The sequence below is a fragment of the Nestor notabilis genome, unplaced genomic scaffold (genome assembly GCF_000696875.1).
Source record: "Nestor notabilis isolate BGI_N333 unplaced genomic scaffold, ASM69687v1 scaffold3042, whole genome shotgun sequence".
Taxonomy (NCBI): domain Eukaryota; kingdom Metazoa; phylum Chordata; class Aves; order Psittaciformes; family Psittacidae; genus Nestor; species Nestor notabilis.
Genome location: NW_009918607.1, coordinates 63382 through 84508, shown reverse-complemented (window position 1 = coordinate 84508; position 21127 = coordinate 63382).

Here is a 21127-nt window from a genome sequence, read left to right as displayed (position 1 = left end):
TCATGCATAGGTGCACCTCCGCTGTCTCTAATATAATTAACCTCTATAGCAGTGCAAGAGAGAGCAAAATCTGGCCCAAAGGATGTGGATAAGAAGATTTTTAGCTCTTGCTGGAGTTCAGTTCAGGTCAGGCTGTGGTGGGGGCTGTGCTGGGTCTAATATTTACCAGCAGAGCTAGAAGAGGTAAAGGCATTTGGCTTCTGGGCACAGAGGAGATGCACAGGAACGTTGGGGTCACCCAGCATCTGCACTGCCATGGGGACTGCAAAAGGGGAACATCCATCCCAAACTGGACAAAATCCAGATTACAACCTTCTGAGGGTTGCAGTGGTGTCAAAGCACCTTCCCCTGGGTGTGAGGGTAATGGTGCATCCCAGGGAAATGCTGAGGAATGGAAACTGCAAAAGGCATTTGTGAAATAAAGCCAGGGAACTTCTGGTGGTTTAATACAAAACAAACTCCTTCATTCATGAAATGTGTGTTTCTGCCAGGACTAGTTTTGCATCCACCTGTGCTTGTGTCACTTGGATTTGCAGTTCTTTCCCAAAGAGTGACTCTGCATGAATGTATATGCACGTATATATGCCTGAGAGTATATATGCATGTGACTGTATATATTCGTGTCTTAACAGCTATGCAAAATACTCAGATTTAAAGGGAGGAAAAAGATTCATGAAGAGTTCAGTCTTTTCTATAGTTTGAATTAAGGGAAGGAATTAATTGAAAGCATAATTGCTCTTCCCATTGAACTCCTCACACTGATGTTCCCCATCTGAACCAGGAGTGCCAGACTCACATCGGGGACCGGTTGCATCCCCAAGCTCCTCGCCTCTCCTTTGATGGAGGCTGACAAGAGCTGCTTTTAGTTGAGGCCAGGCTTATTTGCTGGACTAAACATAGCCGCATAGAAAGTTGCATGGCATGAATTAATCTGACTTCAGTAATTAGCCAGAGGGAAGTTTACCCAACTAGTAAACCTTTGCAGAGAGGGAATTCATTAAACATCTCTCCTTTGCCAAGCACAGGGCTGATTTTGCAAGTCAAAGAGGATCTTACTCTTTAATTGCATTTTCTTTAGTGGTTTTGCCAGGAAAAAAGAGGCATCCATGCCATTCCCAAGCTGCAGCCGCTGAATGCAACAGTTGGAGCGGGACATGGAGCTGAGGTTCTTCATCTGAAGAGCTGCACTGCCATCTCCAGGTCTGCCTGCACAGCCACAGCCCGAGAGACATGTCCGCAAGCACAAACATCATCCCTGCTTAATTCTGCAGTGGCTTTGCGAAGAAAAGAGCTAACATACTTCTTATTGGAGAGTTTTTTCACTAAACACCCTCTTCTCTTCTTTTCCCTGTAGGAATTTATCACTGGGCAAAAAGCCAGCCTGGGCATTTTGCTTTAGGATATGCAATGTGTGGATGCTCGCAGTGACAGCGGGATGCAGTGATGCTTTCTGGGTCCCCCAAATCTCGGGGGAAATCAGCCATTTCCATGAAAATTCCAATTTTTAGTGATTTTCCCTTTTTGTTTATTTTAGGTGCAGAACACCCTGGTGTGACTGTGTGCCCCTTCTCCTCTGCTGCCACTACCTTCAAATAGAGGTTTTCTCCCCTAGTGTCACACACACCCTGCTGAGGCCAGACACTTCTGCTGCAAGGAGGTCTGAATGAGGCCTGAAAGCATCGGTCCATCCGTGCATCGTTCAGGGATGCAGCATCCCAGCGTCCCCATGAGATGGCACTGGAGCTGCAGCGTTAGTGCCAGCCCAGGGAGGTTTTCCAGCTTGGATTTGGTGGGTAGAGTTGTGTCTTTTTTTGGAAAAAGAAATTAAAAATAAATCCATTTTAGCGGATAGGTCCCCAAAATTTCTTACATTTGCCTAGCTGACACAGGGCTGGGATTTCTTTTCTTCCAGGGGACCTGAGTCATGGAGCAGCTCATAAAGAGGGAAGATGTTGCAAATCAAGCAGATTGAGACACGGGGCATGCAGCAAGTCAAAGGAAATTGGGAAGCAGTTTGCAAACTCTGCTTGCCTCTAGCCCTGCTTTTAAACCCTGCCAGTGGCTGAGAAACTGGTGCAGGAGCTGCCAGGCTGAGCTTTAAATCCCAAATTCTCTGAAAAAGGGGCTGAGCACACAGGGAAGGTGCTGGTGAGGGGCATGGAGTGGCTTTGGGCTGTGCATAGGTCAAATCAGTGCATATATTAGTGCACCTATTAGTGCATAAGCAGTGATTTGTACAGAGCAACCCAACAGGTCTCTTGCTTTATAATCTCACCTCATTTCAGTGCCTCTCTCATCCAGGCAGGTGTCTAAGCATTTATTTCTGCCTGGTTACACTCACAAACCTCCTGCAGGACTTTCTCTACTGTGAAGGCATGTTGAGATGCTCCAAAATGATGCTTATCCCTTCTGGCCCTCCAAAATCTCCTAAGCCTTTCAGCTTGGCAGGGACAGGATCTGAAAGGGTGTCCTGACTATATAAACTCAGATAACCTTGCACTTGACCACTAATGGGATTAAAAAGTCATTTTCCCACTGGGCCTAAACAAAACACCTCAGATTGGCACCAAAGCACACATTAATACCAAAGCCACTGGAAAATATCAGCAGGGAAAACCTGGCAACCAAAAACCCCCATCAGGAAATCAGCTCCAGGGACAAATGATATTAACTGCTGCCTGCACAGAGCCTTGCTTGCCATTCAATAGCTCCGAGGTTTACCACATGCTGCTGTTTACCCATGGGAAAACTCATGTTATTCTGTCCAGGCAACTCCTCTGTCCTCTTTCTGCCTCTCAATGCAAAGCAGGTGAAATAAAGACATTAAATGAAAGCAATATGAAGGGATTTTTCCCCAAAATCCTCCTTTCATCCTTATGTTTGACTCCTAGAATTCTTCTGGGCTGCCTGTACAGACTAGGGCAGTTTTCATTGCTTCATAGTGTATCTATATATACAGGTTAGATATAAGGAAGAAATTCTTTACTGTCAGGGTGGTGTGGCACTGGCACAGGTTGCCCAAAGAAGTAGCAAATGCTCCTGGTAGTGTTCAAGGCCAGGTTGGACGGAACTTGGGTGACATGGTGAGGTGTCCCTTCCCATGGGATGGGGATTGGAACTGGATGATCTTAAGGTCCTTTCCAACCCAAACCATTCTGTGATTCTATGATACACATATCTAAAAATCCAGGATGCTCTGTGAATGGAAAATCAAGAATCTAGATGTTGCAGAAAATGATTTGTATTATTATTATTATTATTATTGTTTATCAAGCTCAGGAAAAACAATTAAATCTTCCCCTGAAAAAAAAACCCCAACCACCAAACCCTGCAAGAAATCAGAGCCCGTGTTTCATCTGTAGTCTTCAAAAGTTTCTTGGAAAGCTTAATTAAATGGTAATTCATCTGTGCATTGGCTCTGTCTTGTAAAGCCTGATAATGCTGGAGTCTTAATTAAAAAAAACTAACGCAGCTTTTAGTTTTTATTCTGCTAGTTCAAGGGGAAAAATCACCAGCCAGCATTGTCAATAAAGCTGAAGGATGCCTCAGCACTGCATTGATTTTGTTCTGTTTAAATTCCCAGTGTCAGTTCAGGTAATCATATTAAAAGTTATTCCAGAGTTATTTATTTATTTGCTGCTATGGGCAAGATGAAAGAGCACCAGAGAGTTTTCAGCACCCATAAGTATTTGTGACCCCCAGGGCTGAGCATATCCCATGGCGAGGGACATTTTTCCCCTGCGCCTCTCAGATTATCTCATTCTCTTTGGAGTTTCCCAATAACCGTTAAAAAGCTCCTTTCCCTTCAAATTAGTGTTTTTGGGGTTTTTTTTATGGCAAATTGGAGAGTTAAGTTCATCTGACCCATTTTAGATTCCTTTTGGGTTGAAAGGGGCTTTTGCCACTGCCTTCTCATCAACATCATTTGCCATTACTTCTGTCATCCCCAAATTTACCATTTACTGATCAAACCCAGATACCACCCCAGGACTTCCCACCTCTCCAGAATCTCCAGCTTATCTCTTTCTCTTTTTGGGGAATTTTGCCTTTGTTATTCACCAGCTTGCCCTGGAAACCAGGAGTAAAAAACCACCTGAAGTCAAGAAGCTCCTTTGAAAGCATCCCCCTGAAGGTCACATGGAGAAAAGAGTCCTTGTTCTGCTGCTAGAAAATGCCAGAAAAGGGCTGATTTTTGCTAAAGATATTACTTATGCTCCAGCACCTGAGGAAGTTATGGAGAGTCTGAAGTGGATTTACCAGCTTTGGTGGGTTTAGGTAACATCATGCTAACAACATCAGAGCTTCGGTGCCTTTAATCACTTAAATGGAAGACAAAGGTTGGCAGGGATAAAGTAAACCAGCTCCTGAAGATATTTTCTTGTCTGTAACTATCCATTGGGATGCTGCATTGCTGTTGGGAAATGGCTTTTGGGGGGAAAAGCCTCATCCAGACGTTTTTCTTCCACCCTTGTGCCGCACTCTGATAGGGAATAGGAAAATGTTTCTCTGACTATGCTGCTGGATTCGGTCTCCTTGCAGCTACAGTGATATAAGGACCTCTTTAATGCTAATTAATGCAATGACACAATGAATTAATACTGTATTAGGCAAAGCTGTTAATTATACCCAAAGAAAACAAAAGAAAAAAGGGAATCAAACCAGGGAGAAGTGACAACCGGTACTTGGCTTCCCTCTCAGCATCCCTCCCATACAGCCTGTTCTGACTCAGCCAAGGGGAAAACCAACCTCAGGAGCATCTTCCTGGCAGCCCTGAGGGGTGCAAGTTTAATTTGGAAGGAGAAAGAGGTCTTCCCTTGCCCTCCAAAAGGGATGCTTGGCCCAGGATGAACAGCTTTATCCTCATTTTCCAGATAGGCAAAACAGAGACAGTGGGGCTTTCCCTGGGAGATGGGTGGGATACCAGCTCAGATCAGCAAACCCATCATGGGGAAACACAGCCACAAAGCTAAATCCAAATAAATCAGTACGAATGGGACAGTTTAATGCTGTTGGTGGAGATGCTGTGGTCTGCCAGGGCAGCTGAATTCAGCCAGCAGTGGCTTAACCCCTCCATCCCATGTAAAAACCTGGTAATAGGAGGAATGCAATGGGCTTGTAGGAGGTCAGCTCAATTTATAAGCTTCTCCAGCTGCTTTTCCTTCCTGCCTCCTTTTTCCAGCATCTATCACTGGAGATTACAGCCCTTTAATAGTGTCCTTCCCCTCTCTATTTAGTGAAGGAGCTGGGATGAGCCTCAGTCTCTCTTTTCCCCTTTCAATGCCATTAAGTACATCCCTCACTGGCTTTTCTCACGCAAAGGGACACGGTGCTTTGAAGAAACCATCTCAATGGCTTATTTCTCTTAACTCATCTTTGCTTCCCCTCTATCCGCCTCTCGCCCGTGAGGTTGGCTGGTAAATGAAATCCTGTTGCAGCAGCCGTTCCGCTTTCAGGGAGAAAATTTGGGGTTTTTTGGGTTGCTTCAAGCCTAAGTTGGCAGCTGCTGAGGTCAAGAGGATTTGGGTGTACAGCAGAAATGGGCTCTGGTCTCTCAGTTCAGCTAAGCAGCTTTGGTGAGTCTTAGAGGAGGTAAAATGAATCGGGCACAAGCTCACGGACTAGGTATTATATAGGGGTTAGCAAGGGGATGAAGGCAAGGGGAAAAGTAATATGCCTAATTCTGGCTGGGTGTGCATAAGGGCAGAAATAATATTCCTTTTGATAGAAATGGATAATGCAGTTATATATAATACATCAGCAAGGAGCTGGACAGGACAACCAGACCTGCACACTGCCTGTTTGTACCCCCTCTTCCTCCTGCATCTCTCCAGCAACCCCTGAATAATGAACAGCCTTGAAAGGGTTAAAGAGCACACTTGCCAAATAGAAATTAAACTGTGCTAATATCAGCTAAGTGACTGTTCAAGGTAATAGCAGAAGAGACAAATTATGTGGCATGTATTTATAAATAATAAAGTATAATTTATTAATAATCTGGAATTGAACAAAGGGTCTATGAAGCTTAATTAATTATTACTTGTAAAGTGCTTTTGAGATTATTGGATAAAAGCTGCTACAGAAGTGAAAGGTATTGCAAGAAAAACATAGCAGTTTCTGTGTTATCCCGGGATGGGGAGGGGAAGCCAAGGTGCCCGAGGGACACCTCAACCCCCTGCACCTATAGCTCCTGTAATTGAAGCTTGCAACTAGTTTGGACCACTTTGAAAATGTTTTTTGAGTTTGATTTAAGCCCATGGACCTTAAGCTCAGTCTAGTGGCTGGGTGCTGTTACTGACGGCTGGTTTGAAAGAGTCTTGGGTTGTGGGGAAACTGAGTCACAGAGCAAAAATGTTAAAGTTATCCCAAAGTGAACCTGTGGATCATCTCCAATAGGTGAGGGGAAAGCATAAATCAGGAGATCCACCAGATCAGGGGCTGGAATTGGTTTCTTCTGTAAACAGGGGTCTGCTCCTGCCTGAAAATCAATGCGGTGCACTACAACAGTGCTGAGTCTCCCTTATTATTACCTCTGGCCCCAGCATTGCCAAATACCTTCCAAATAGAGGAAATGGAGCTTTCTGCTTCATCTACCCCACCCAAATCCCCATCAGCATCTTCCAGGAGATTATTTCTCCCCTCCCAAACATCATCACCCACCTCCAGGATGACCGTCCACCCGTGCCTAATGATTCTGCCAGCTGGGTCTGTGCTCACTTACTATCTTCCCTCCTGCTTTAAATGATCCTTGTTACACATCCTATGTTTCTATTTTTATTAAAAACTTAATGAATTGCCAATTTGCCCTATTGCCAGCAATGACTGCAGCAGCAGCAAGTAAGTATCCTCCAGAAACATAAAAGGAGGCATCACTGAGTGATGTACAAGCAGCAATTATTATCTAGGTTACCTCTTTTAAAGTATATATAGCTTAAAAAAGAAGGTTTGGTGGAACTGGGGGGGGTCAGAAAGATGTCTCCTTGCTGGGTGAAGCTTTGATTTATACCAGGGAAGGTTTCTCTAAGCTCCTTGCTGCTCTGAGCAAGGGGGAGGAGAGCTGATGCTCTGAAACTTTCTGAAACTTCATGTTCTTTGCCTACATAAGCTCCTAGTTAATGGTCATTGACCAAAACAGTGTTTTTTAGACCACAAATAGGCAGTTGGAGCTGCGGCAGCTGAAGAAGGGTGGGATGCCAATTGCTGTCTCCGATTCACGCTATTTTTGTGCTTTTGCTGTTTGAAGGAGAAAGAGCTGTTGATGGGATCTGTCTTCTCACTAACCTTGATTTCTAGAGGAAAATAAGTCTGTGCTTTCTAATCATGATAGATTTAAAAAACAAACAAATCTGTCTAAGTTAATGAAGGCTGCACAATCAGCCTGCTGGCATAAATCATGTTATTTCATAGAAGACATTGACAAATGACACCCAAAAGTGTCCAAGGGAGGAAAACAAACACCACGACCCCCTCCCAGTATTCCTGCGAGGAATGCAGGATTCAGGAAATACATTAAATCTCCATCTCAGACCCTTATGGTTACCCCAAATTCAAAAGGAAAAAAGCAAGTGACTTGGAAAAGGCGTGTTTGTAACTGATTTAGCACCAGCATCAGTTTAAATGTGAAATATCTAGATTGAAATTTGTCTGCTGTTAAAGGATGCTTTTTAAATTCATGGATCATCCTTTTATTTCCCCATCTCCCTAATGCACATCGATGGCTCTGTGACTTCTTCAGCTTGAACCATCCTGAAATAAGACCTTTATGTAGCACTGAGAAACACTGTGGTCTTTGGCTTCTTTATTTTTTTTTCCCTTTTAAATGCTTTTTAAAGTGCCACTGTGTTCTTTTGGAGTCATATTAACCATGCAATAAATTTGCATAATGTGGATCCATAATGTTTAATCAAAGCCTCTCTGGAAAGCTGTTATTGTCCATGAGCTCTCATAAATTCTCACTATCACCTCCATGTTAAATACTAAAGCTGCCCGGGGTATATTGTGCACTAATCACTTGCAACATTGAGTTTGAAAGAAATTATCCTTTTTCTTTACCTTCCCTTTCTGTGTGAGCAATTTAACCCTCCAAAAGGCCTGTGTGGTGGCATTTTTAGCAAGAAATGCTGCTGGAGGGGAGCAGGTCACCCCAAATTTCTCTGCCAGCATCCAGAGGTTGAGTTATCCATCCCCATCGTGGAGAGCAGGGAGAGGACGTTTGCTCCTGCATCTGCCTGGCAGAAAGAGATGGAGAGCCGAGTGTCAAAATCGTTTGCACTTGGAAAATTATAAGACTCAATTAACTCCTGGGTTTCTTTTTTTTTTTAGTTTTTAATTTCCTTTAAATGAGTTAAGCAATAAGGCATGACAGGGGGGGAGGCTGCAGAGCTGCAATTGTACCCGTGGATCGAGCCTGAAGAGCCAAAACGAATCCTTCCCAAAGCACCTTGGCCACAAAAACCCCTCCCTGGGGCTTCAGGATCAGGTCCATTAGGGCAAACAGGATGAGTGGTGTGGGGAATTGCTCCACTGACCACATCTGCATGATGTCCTCCTGCCCTAGGCAGTTGAACCAGATGATCGCTGTAAGTCCTTTCCAACTGAAATACTCTAGTCTATTGTCAACAGCACATTTAGCTGCAAATGCTGTTATCAGCCATGAGGTTACCCCTCAGGGTGTTCACCAGCTCCATGCTGCTGTCTCCTTTCAGACCTGCCTGCTCTGGTGAGCACCCTCAAGCTGGAATAAAACCAGGAGGGTCCTTTGGCTAACTGACATTGGGGAAAAGGGCTTGAGGTGGTGGAGGAAAGCAAATTAAATTAGGAAATAGTTCTTGGGTGCCTCCAAAACTGAAATAGGAGTGAAATGGAAATGAAAGTCAAAGGATGCTGCAGAAGAAGATTCTTTCTTTACTGCTTTTCAATGATTTGAAAAGTTAGGCCTGAAACACAAGAGAACAAGAAAGCCAAACCCATATAGTTTCCTAATTTCTATGGGTTACCCAATAATGAGAGAATCTGGACCAGTCCTTGTGAGTGTGTTCATGATACAAAAAGGGCTACAAATAATAGCAACTTATGGGAGGTGACATCTCCAAGCCTCTTAGGAGGCTAATTCTATAACAACATTAATTCAACGTAATGCGTTCATGAATAGAGATTGGGCTAATCAGGTTTTGAAAGTTAGGCAGCTTATTCTTGCCGATCTTAATTTAACTAAGTGCCTACTCTTGAAAGGCATCACTGTTCCAGCTTATTTCAGCACTTTCCTTGGAAAAAAAATCCCTTCTTTTGGTGCTTTCTCCCCTCTTGCTGTTGGGGTTTGCTCTGTTTTCAACATGTCTGAAAAGTAAAGTGACTGACCCACAGTGGAAGCACAACTTGAGTGTGAGAAGACCTCATTTCACCCTGATTAAAAGGTTTTGTTTTGTTTGGCTTCTTCCCTTTCATTTGCTGTTTAATTATTTGTGCTTAAATTACCTTTGGATACATGGGGGGGTCAAACCCTGTCTTTGGAAACCAGAAGTACGACACTCCGGGATGCTCACCCTTATAAACCATTTGCCACACACCAGCCAGGCTGGTGAATAACTCCAGCCAACAAGAGCATCCACGTGGCTGCAAGATGCTGCTCTGCCCACCTGGGGAACCGCTTTCCAATGATGCTTTCCTCCACCAAATGGAAGAGCCACCACTTCTCATTTTCCAGTTTTCTCTCCTTTTGTCTCAAAACTGGGCTAAGACTGAAAATTGTTTGGACTTTTGTTGTTTTTTTTTTCCCTGCAATTACCTTCAAGCAGTTTGTTTTAATCCCCCATTAATGTCCATTTTTACCCCAAAGCCATCTAGCATTCCTGGGTGAATCCAACCTCCTGGTGCCTGCATGAGGACAGGGATGGAACAACCCCCTAAAGCAGATTGTAGTACTGTTTGTGGTGTCAGCAGCAGCTGGAGGTATTTCTAGGTTGCTTCAATGTAAGCACAAGCATATTTTAGCACCTTGTTTCCAGGCAGCCGATGACGCTGCCTTAATTACAAAAGAGGGGAAATAACTCTGAGTTTGGAGCCAGGAGCGGGAGAAGATGAACAAGCAGTGATAAGGTCCTACCTCAAACATAGATAACTTAAAAGATTAGCCAGGCAGACAGGCCTGGTGCTCACTGCTGAATTGAAGTCAAATAGATGGCTTAATGCTGGCATCGAATTAAAAAAAGTGTTATTTAAGGATTTAAATCTTGAAAGACCTCATTTCCCAGCTGGCCTCCTAATGGAATTCATGTTAGTTTGGGGACCAGATCCTGCACGCAGCAAAATGCATCCATCACAAGAGCATTAATATAAAGCTGCTGTAATGCATCAAGAGCCTCTGTATAATGTGCTGGCGATGGAATAATCAAGAGCAGGGCCAATTTCTTTTTATATACAGAAGCTTTTTAGAAGACAGAAAGCAAGGGTCTTTCTTACCACCCTCTTGATCTTTGGTACCTCCATTCTTGTCTGTCTCCTGCAAAAATTGCTGCTCCAGACCCCCATTAACAACCTCAGGACCTGTGTCCATCTCTCTGGAAAATGCTGTAATTCCTTTTTTTCCTCTAAAAATTCATTTTTAGTAGGTTTTTGATGACTCTTTTCCTTAAGGCCTTGGTTCTATCACCCCATTCTCCAGGTGAGAGCCCAAAAATGCAAGTGGTTTTCCAAGAGGAAATCTTATGCATCTTGATCTTGAGACAGAAAAATGACCTTTTTCTTCTAAAATGGCTTTTAAAATATAGTTCCTGGGAGCATGATTTGCAAACCCATCCAAAATTTGCCACCTGACCATCCCCTGTGCCTGTGGCCTGCATCTGATTATAAGGAAATGATTCAATTTAGTAATATCTAATTTTTATTTCAATGTCAATAAAGAAAACTGCCAGTCAGCTGAGCAATTCCGAGCGTGTTAGTGCATTTAGCCCCCTCCAAGCAAGAGCATCCTTAATACTTGGTGATAGGAAAGCAATTAGAGCAGAGCCCACAACCAGTGTCAAGTGGGGGGACCTCAGATAGGGACATCCAAAGGGTTGGTGAGGTATAATGCAGAGGTATTTAAGCAAACCTAACTCAAAAAGACCTTGATCTGAAGGTAAATCTCAACCTGCATTTCTGAGGTGTCTAAACTGGTATATTTTCTAATCTCAATCCGAGAGATTAGAGATGAGCTTCATGTTCTGCTTTCTTCTTGATCCACGTTGGCTTCTTCTTCTAAATCTGAGCTGGGAAGAGGTTTTTGGGCATGGTTTTGGGAGGCATCCCCTTTTTTTTTATTGATAGAATCTCCTTGCAATGACAGAAAGATGGAGCTCCACAAGCTTAGCTTTAAGTAAGGCTTCCTCCATACCTTGTCCAGCATCCTAGAGTGATTTAAAGGATTAAAAGGTACCTCAGTTATGACAGATGAATGGACTTGGATAAAAAGACCTTCTTCATCTCAAGCATGAGAAATTGGATATTCCTCGAGGTGAAAGGCTTTCTGAGCTTGATGGATCTAGTTGGATCTGGTGGAGCAAATCCCAGGAGCCTAAAGGTTTAAATGCCTTAGAAGTTTAAATATTAAAAAGCACAGATTTATTACACAGAGTGACCTTTAAAACTTGTCTCATTAAACTACATCTTCTGGCCCTTCTGGGCCTTGGTGCCTCTGAAGATGAGACTGGGAAGTTCAAAGCAATGAGCAAAAATGGTTAAAAATGTCACTCTTTTATAGACTTTTCTGCAAAACTGGAACTTGAAAAAGTTAAAAAACCCTGTCTTAATATCCCTGCAGGCTTCCCTATGGAATAATATTTGCTGCCTCTGTTATTGTTTTTCACATGAGGAACACCCCCAACAAGGAAGAAATGCTCCTACCACTGATGCACCACAGTGTGACATGACTTGCACCATGTCATGCAAAAAATAGACCTGATTTTATACTGGTCATGTCCCTGAAGAAATCCCAAAGAGATATGGGAACACAAGGGAATGAGCATCCTTCTGTCTAAATCCCTACATGCCCTTTTGTTAATCAGAAAAAACAACATAAAAACACCATAATAAAACACAAATCAAAGGACGGGATCGAAATTAGGCACAAGATGGGAGACGGGGTTGCATCAGCCACGCAGAGGAACGGAAAGGATGGGATTGATCCTGTCTCTTCCCATCTCTTCCTTTCCCAAATTCAGTTGAATTATGCATGATGTCTGCTTGGATTAGCCCTAACTCGAGGACCCTCAATGAGATTTGCAGGAGGAGAGCAGCCGCGGTGATGCAGGATGGCAGGAGTGAGATGTAAGAAGAGCTTTGGGACACCAAAATCTCCCTAAGAGCTTTCAGAGGGAGTTTTGCAGCACATTTTGCTTTCCCCAGTGAGATCCCAAACCCTTCAGCTTTTAAAAGGGCTTTTAAAATGCAGAGTGTTTATCCAAGCTCCCAGCTGGATCGTGCTCCAAGCACGCCGGGGAGGGTTAAGAAATACAACAGCCGATGCTGGCTCTGCTCCCCATCAGCACGGGCTGCCCCAACTTCCTTCAACTTCTTTTCTCAGCTATTTATGGGATTTCTTTCTCTAAAACCAAGGGCTCTGTCCTGACTGCAGGGCTGGAAGCCAGCGCTTGGGCTGGTGATGTGCCAAATTGGCTGAAGCGCTTGAAAAGGAGAATTTTGCATCTTTAAGAGGAGTTTGGCACAAATTTACAGCGACGGGGCCATTTGGGCACTTTGCCAGTGGAAAATGGCTAGATGGCTTTGAATTTCTTATTCTGCTCTGATAACACACACACAAAAAAGGGAATTTTAGCAACCTTTAGATGTTCCATTAACTGCGGGATTGAGTTGTGCCGTTTGATATTAATACACATTTTTAACACCCGGTGTCATGTAGCTGCCTGTTTCTAAATTGAAGCTTTTTGGAGTTTCACGAGTCTCCGATTTCACTCTTTCTCATCCCAATTTGGAGTGAGAACATGGTTTGAGAGGCTGGAAATTTCAGTGCTACAGACGGTCGTGTTTACAGTTCATTATAAATAAGAGTTTGCAATGCAGATTGAACAGGGCTTGGAAGGGGGAGGTTGTTTACTTGCTCTTCAGCTCAGTCCCAGGTATGGCTGTCACTCTGAATAATTAATTTACAATTAAAAGAATAATTTGCCCCAAGTTTGCTGAGTGCATCTTCATTTTTATTTTCTCACCTGCACCAGAAAAAAAATAATAATCAGGAGTGTAATAAAATAATGTGATAACTTCCCCAAACGCAATTTGCTGCTCTTCCCTGTAAAATCAATCTAATTATAGACACACATATTAAATGAATGTCACAATCATTGCGGAGGCACCTGAGTCTCAATATTTTAGAGCAGACACAGCAAGGAGAGATCTCTTCCACAAGCTGGTCTCAGGCTGCTTTTGTGACATGTAATTGCATGTCCCTTGAGTGCTAGATAAATGGGGTTTAAGCCCTTATATTCAAAGTATATCAAGAAGTATACCAAGCACTGGCACAAGTTTCATAGAATCATAGAATGGTTTGGGTTGGAAGGGACCTTAAAGCTCATCTACTTCCACCCCCCCGACATAGGACCTTCCACTAGACCAGGTGGCTTCTGCCTTTCAGTGGAATTGAAGCAGGCTTTTTGCTCAATCCGATGTTTGGGGTTATTTCCTTAAGGGCAGGACATGTGTTTTGGGAGGATGTGGAGGGAGATGAGTAACCTGGTGTTGATTTTCAGGAGTTATACATTCAACCACTCACACTAAATATTTTCAGCAGCTTTATCCAGAGGGAGCAGTGAGTGTCTCGAGACACCTGTAGGAAATTATTTAGGGTTTCAGCCAGCTCCCTGGTGAAGCATGAAGATGACAGCAGCTTGGCTAAATGCCAGACCAACATTTTGGGGGCAATTCTTGCTATTTTTCATCACTCCACACTGATTTGTCAAAACCTATGCAGAAGGCTCTGACCAAAAAGTCAGAGGGAGTAGAAGCAAAGCTGGGTATAAAAGTCGGGCCTCTCACCAGCTTGTGCATCTGATCTTTTTAAAGCCATTTAATCTTCGTTCTGGTCATAGTGAGGGCATTTCCTGCAGAGTATCTCATCCCAGTGTAGGCAGAGCCTGTTCGTTTTACACTCTTCAATTAATCAGACATCTTTTTGTGGCTTTGATATGAAGAAATCGCCTCCCTATTTGTAGGAAGAATTATACAAGGGATGCCCAGACCTGGATTTTATTTGAGTTCCCTTTCAGACTTTTCTAAGCAAATGAATTGCAGGAGCAGATATACAGGAGAGGGAAGTTAATTGGGTAGCATGGCTGCCTGCAAGGACACAAGCACCAGCGTGTACCTGCTCTGAAGAAGACCTCGACACCTGCGAAATAGGGTGATTTATGAACTCTCTGAAACTATCACTGCATGTAATAAACCCCATACAACCCCAGCCTGAACTTTATTTTGCTGTATTCTGGCATTCAGAGCAATGTTGAACATCTAATTCTCTGGGTAAGAATTTGCAAGAGCTGGTCCTTCAAGTTTCCTCCTTTTCTAGGTAGAGGTAGATCAAGTCAGGATTCGTTTTTCCAGGTTGAATTGCTCCTTAAAAAGCCAGTCTGTGGAGGTTGTTTACTAAGGGTTAAGATCTAAATGGCATCCATCACCTTTGTAGTGCCTTACAACCAACCCAATGGGGCATTTCTCAGCAGCTGAGAGCAGACAGCCATGATGCTCCAGTCCTGATGGAGAGATGAAGCAGATCTGGCATAAATAGATCAGACACACACCAAATAAACATCATCTGTGGGTTCTGCATTCACCCCTGTTTCCTTTCATACCCATCTCATCTCCCAGCTAAAATCTCAGCATGCCTCTCTGCGGTACCCTCAGCCATGTCTGGACATGGGTAACACTTTTGCCTCTTTCTTTCCCCATGACAGCGTGTGATGGAGACTGTGCTTACATTTGTAGCTATGGAAACCATTGATTGCTGCTAATGAAGCCTCCCCATCCTCCTGGACTGGTTTAGTCACATGCAGAGAGTAAGTGTCGGATGCAGTGGGATATTTTCCAGCAGGATGTCATCATTTCCATACAGGGGCTGGGTTTTACAATGGCGGCTCTTGTGCAGACACAGCCTTTCCCAGCCATCTGCATGACCCAGCACTGAATCCTTAGGGCTCTCCAGTATCCTCCCAGTTACCAACGTGTTTGATAGGATGACAGAAGGCAGGATGATTCCCACCAAAGTTTGTTTTCTGCAAGAATTGGGGCAAATTCTGGCTGGTTTGGGGACTCCCTCAGCCTGAAAAATTGATCACTTCAACAAATCCTCAGGAACGGCCTTGATGGGGATGGTGGATATCTCCAGCTCAGGTCCCCCAGCTGATATTTCTACCTCTCTGGTCTAACACAAAAGCTCCTTCGATGCCTTAGCTCCTTCCTCCCATCTCTCCCCAGCCTAACCTCCAGCAGCCACTCCAGTCTGCAGCTGCTTGTTTGATTTTTAGTTATTCTTCATTATATTTAAGGCAATTTTGGGGGGGGGGGGGGAAGGAAAAAAGAAGAAAAAAGTTTATGGCAATTTACGCTGCTTTGTAATTAGAGCCAGCGATTAGAAAATCTTTTGCTTCATGATGGAGTTTTCCTTTAAAGAGAAAAAAAAAGAGAGAAAAAAATCAGAAAAAGGGAATAGAAAAAGGCCGCCAAAAGAGCTCAAAGACTAGAATTAAACAGATTATATCTCATTACTTCCAAATGGAAAGGAAAGTTACAGCCTATTAGAGCAGTTGCATCTGCAGCTGGGCAGGAAGGGAAGCAAACTCCCTCCGCGGTAGCAGGCTTGGGTTGTGATAGTGGGTTGCAATTGGCTTTGAGGGGCTGATGTTTTTCCAAGTCTTCTGCTCTTGGTAGGAAATAGATGACTTTTTGGATCGGTTTCTGTTTCTTTTGTTCTGCAGGGCTGACTTTGCAGATAAATGCCACCTTGGTTTCAGCCCATTTAAAGGCCAAAGCTAATTAAATAACACATCCTACAGCCTGTGCATCTCCCCTTCCTGGTGTCATTTCTAGATGCTGTTCGTGCACAGTGCTCAGGGTTGCGGATCCCCATAAGGTAAAGGAACAAAGGATGAATTGGGGCATCTTAAATAGAGTTGTTTAACTGCCCTATGGTGCGTTTTGGTCCCAGCTGCAAAACCAGAGAAATTCATGTTAAAAACATTCAGGTAAAGTGTCTATTTAGGCACACGGCGTGCACTGGTGTGGATTACAGGGCTGTTTGGCATCCTGCCCTTCCTGTCATCCCTCCCCTGCAATCAGGAGTCCATCTCGAACGTTTTCAGCTGCTCATCCTAACGCCAGGGGAGGGCTCCCGCATTGCCACGCTGTTTATTTCTCCCTGTGACAAGTTGTGAATGTGTGAAAAAACGGGTTGTGCAGAGAAGGGAGGGTTTTGGTTGCACCCTCTTGTGGCTGCTCGAGCATCAGTTTAACACACAAAGCCTTGAGGGGTTTATACTTCCTAACTGTGCATCTCAGGGAAGATTTCTCATTATATTGAAAGACTCTCAGGAGACTTATCCTGATAGAAAATGGGGTTTATTTAAGGGAAGGAGCAGTAGAGCTGTCTTTTTGAAGGGGGACCCATGCAGCAGAGGCTTAACATAATCATTACACACATGGCTGAGCATTGTGGCTATGAAATCACACAGTCAGCACAGGGAGTTCCTGGTGTCTAGGTTTTGGGGAGTTTTCAGCATGAAATATTCATCTGGGGTGAAATTTGAGCTCTTTTATTTGCCAAAAACATGGGAAGGGGAGTTGAGCAGGCACACATGGAGTTCACGCCTCCCTAAACCAAGGTTTGGTATCTCAGCATCCTCTGGGTCTTGCCAGTCCTTGGAAAGCTGATGATGCTGAACTCTTGGTGCGATGCACAACTCCTTCCCAGCCAGCTGCTGACCTTAACAGAGCAAGTCAGAGCTGAGTGCAAATACAGGCAGACAAAAAACCCACTTAATTGGAGCTCAGTACCTCTACTTGTGCTATCTTCTCCTTTTTTTCCCCCTCCTAAGGAACTTTTTCATTAGTGAATAACAAAAATTATTTAGGTGCTTGACATCTTCAGAGTGGTTGTGGATTTGCAGCATGCATTAGCTGGAAAGTTTATCCCAGCCCTTAATAGGCTTGAAGAGGGATGGATGCATTTTGACTAAACCAGGGGAGCTGATTTCTACCTAAATAACTAATTCATCTTCATAGCAGACACCTGTCAACAGCTAGTAAAGAGGAGTTACACCCAAGGTTGAGCCAATTAGCTGCAGAGGAGAGCTGCCGAGGAGGGTACTTATAGATGCAAACAGCTCAGGGTGCACATAGGTGCTTGGATGTGGGGTACTTGGCCTGGGATGGATCTGTGTTGGTGGATGCAGATGAGCTTCTGTTTGGGATGCTCCAGGTCAGTCCGTGGTGCTGTTGAATCAACTTCATCTATTTTTAGTGTTGGTGAAGAGCGGGTGGAAGCCTAGAAAGGTTTTTGAGAAGAAGAGGAGAGTTACTTGGGGCTGCCTTGGAAACATTTGAAGGAGATGAGATGCAAAAGCTCCGCTTTCAAAGGTGTGACAGATGGGAGAGGAAATGAAACTGCATGAGGATTTAAATGGGTCATGGCAAAAAAGCTTTTCAATAGTTTTTAGTGTCATAAGGGATCCATAGAGCCTTCTGCCCGCCTGTATAACTCAGCCCATTGAACTCCACCAGAGCGAGGGCAAGACTTTGGCTGCTTTCTCATCTCTTCTATAGTGGAGGAAAACAACCCTTGTTGGGATTCAAAGGTCCTAAACCCCCAGAACTGCTTTTGCAATTGCATTTTCTCCTTTGCAGGGGACATTGCAGTGAGACAGGCAAGGAAAACCACATACCCAGAGCCCAGCTTTGGGCAGGAGGTCAAAACAAGCCCCACATCTGTTCCACTACCCCCTGCACCCCAAACCCATCTGGTGTCCTCATACATGTTCTCCAGAAGAGAATTTGCCCAGCACTAAGTGTGAGCTGTCACTGTACCATCCTCCTGTGGCTTGAGCTGCCTTGTGATTGAAGCTTCCATTAACTTGCATTTCCCTTTTATTTTCCTTCTTTTTCCCAGTATTTTTTTTTTTTGCTTGAAGCTCTGCTCCCCTTAATTTGATGCTTTTTTTGTTGCTTTCCTTAAGCACCATTGCCACTGCTCCTGTTTAATAAGTAGCTAATCAATTCAGTGGGATTGCTGCAGCCCCACTGCTCCCAGCCACATTAAAATGGGATGCTCTGATTAGTTTTCCCCCTCTCCTGTTTGTTTGCCAGAAATTCATTCTGATAACTCCCCCCTGGTGACTCAGGGGTGTAGGAATGTGTATTTCCAAGGAGCTGATGTTTTGCCCTGTGGCTGGTGATGGGCTCTGAAGATGATACATTTCCCTGGTGAAGCGGTTTGGGATGGAAGCACGTTTGACAAAGCACAGAGGACTGGCTGTAACCTCTCTTACCTGCAAGAGTTGTCTAGGAATAACAACAACAAGCCTCCAAGGAAATAAACCCTATTACTGCTTCTTAAGGGGATTTTTTGGCTCTTGGGGTGTCCAAAATGAGGATAAGTGATCTTCAATTTTTGGCTGCCCTTTGTTCTGTACGTGTTTTCCTTTTGCTTTCTTGTTGGGTTCTTCTACTGTTCATAGGGCTCTGCTCATCTCTTACTGCTCTTGCAAAGCCCCTTTGTGGAGGTGGGAATATAACGCTGGAACAGAGATGACCAGAGATAATGGTTAAAGGATGGTTTGTACTCAAAAAGAAAGCAAAACTGGGCTTGCTGCATGGGAAACTCACAGGCATGATCCAATTTATCCCATTGTGCTGTGCCTTTGCAACATGAACAAGCTTCAGATTTGGCAAAGGGCCTAAACCTGTCCTGTTTTCACACAGGAAAAGGTGAAATTGGGTCAATTGAGTGAGTTATGATCTATTATTCAGGATAACTTCGAAAGCTTTACGATATTTTTGAAGGGGGAATTAGGTTCTGTAAAACACTGGAGTAGTTACTTTTCTACAACACCCAGAAAGCCTATCTTCTAAAGATAATAAAGCATGATCAGTTCACCTGGGTTTCCATTTTAACTCACTCTGAAAGAGTAGTTAAGCCTCCCCCCCTGTTTGTGAAGACACCTACTCTACATACTCCTAGCACGCCAGATAATAGACCTAAGAGTTATAACTTGGTGATAAAAATAATGCATAGATAATGGAATAATTATCGAGTGCTTCCTCCGCGAATGCAAATTGGAGTTTTCTGTGTGCTGGTTTTTCCCCACATACAGATTTTCACAGTCAGGCTTTGGACCAAGCTGAGACATTGCATGGAAAGGGAGCAAAGCAATTAACGCACTTTGATAAGTTCTGGAGCTGCAGCCCTACTGTTCTCCAGTGGGCTTGTCTACAAACATGGGCCTGAAAGCCCACATGAGGACATCTCTCAGTACAGAAAAGCTCATTTTTGGCTTCCCCCTCCCTTTCCCCTACCAAAACCTCTTCTGCTACTTGCTCTAGATAAGCTCTTGTGCTTTAAATTCTTTAGTATTTATTAAACCTCCATGTCCAGACAATAAGATCTCTGCATGTTGATTCGCAAAGGTTTCCCCATGTGCCTGGAGCATCTCTTGCAGTGGGCGCATCCCTTTCTCCATGGGAGTCTCAGAGGAAATCAGTACTATCCATATTGTGAGCAGGACATGAGGGGTTTGACCTGTATTAAGTTCTCTTTCCCATGCTTGTTCCTTACAGATGGACTTTGCAGTTCAAAGGTAATTCATAACCCTCTTTTCAAATTATTTTACAGTGCTGGGAGTTGCCCTGAAACATGAGGAAATACTGCAAATAGGCAGCATGTTTGCACTTAGTTTATCTCATCGAATAAATCAGAGCTAGGCTTTGCTGAGCCCAACCAGTCTGTGGGATTTGCTACTGCTGGGTGAAAGAAAAAATTAGCAAGAATCAGGATTCGTTTAAGGAAAAAAAACTTCTAAAATAAAAGATCAGACAGATGTAAGATAAAATCCATATTCTGAAGGTTTAAATGCTGGAGAGAAGAGGAAATAAAATGCGTATGTGGGAATATAATATTTGCCAGGATTGTATTTCCGCTATATGTAGTGATGGAGCTGTTTGTATTTGCTCTGAAACACAAGTAGTTGCTCTTTGCATGGGATGTGTTTCTGATCTGGCCCTGGAAATGCCTTTATGTGCATCCACACTGAGACTGAGGACCTGATACTTCTCCAAATTAGGATCAGAAGACCTCAAATGAGGTTTTTACAATGTGGCCAGCTTAGAAACCACAGCTGCAAATCCTATCTGTGGTCACTGAGACCCAGAGTCAATTTAGAAGAAACTCCACTGCAGTGGCAGTGCAACAGAGCCCAACATGCCTCAAAGGTGAGCTCAGCACCTTGGGCCACTCATTTGCTCTTAATTTCAAGGTAGAGGGAGAAATGATGGGGAGGATGAAAAGCAGCATTGTTACCTGGACCTGAATCTTTTGTATCTCTGACAGATTTAGCTGAGATTCAACCCACACATTGACAAGGCTCCCCCTTCTTAATGGCTTTATTTTCTTCCATACTGCCATAGATAACGGATTCCCACCAAAAACCTCTTTATTCTTCAAGTAGGGCTCATTTCCTACTAGCTTTTTAGACCAGAAGGGCATGGAAAAATAATAAGCACTGTGCACTGTGTTCAAGTTAAGAGACGTGATTATCCTTTTGTAGTGCCAGAGTTGGTATTTTCAAGACATTGGATGTTTATTTTAAGTGCATCTTTTTGAGGTGAGAAATGGGTGTTTACACTTGAAGTAGATGGAGAAGAGCAGTCAGGGCTGGTTAATCTTCCTGGAAAAAGTGAGGGGGCTGTGTGTAGGGGCATCCAATTTAAAGTCATTGAGTCTTTACCATGGGAGCATCAGTCTTAAAGGAGAACTTCACCATCACACCAGGGTTAGCCAAATAATGGTAAAAGCAATTCAATGTGGCTCTGTGATACCCACCTGATTTAGCTGGTCAAAGCTGGCTGCTCTGGCTTCAGCACATTTGTGGCTGCAAAG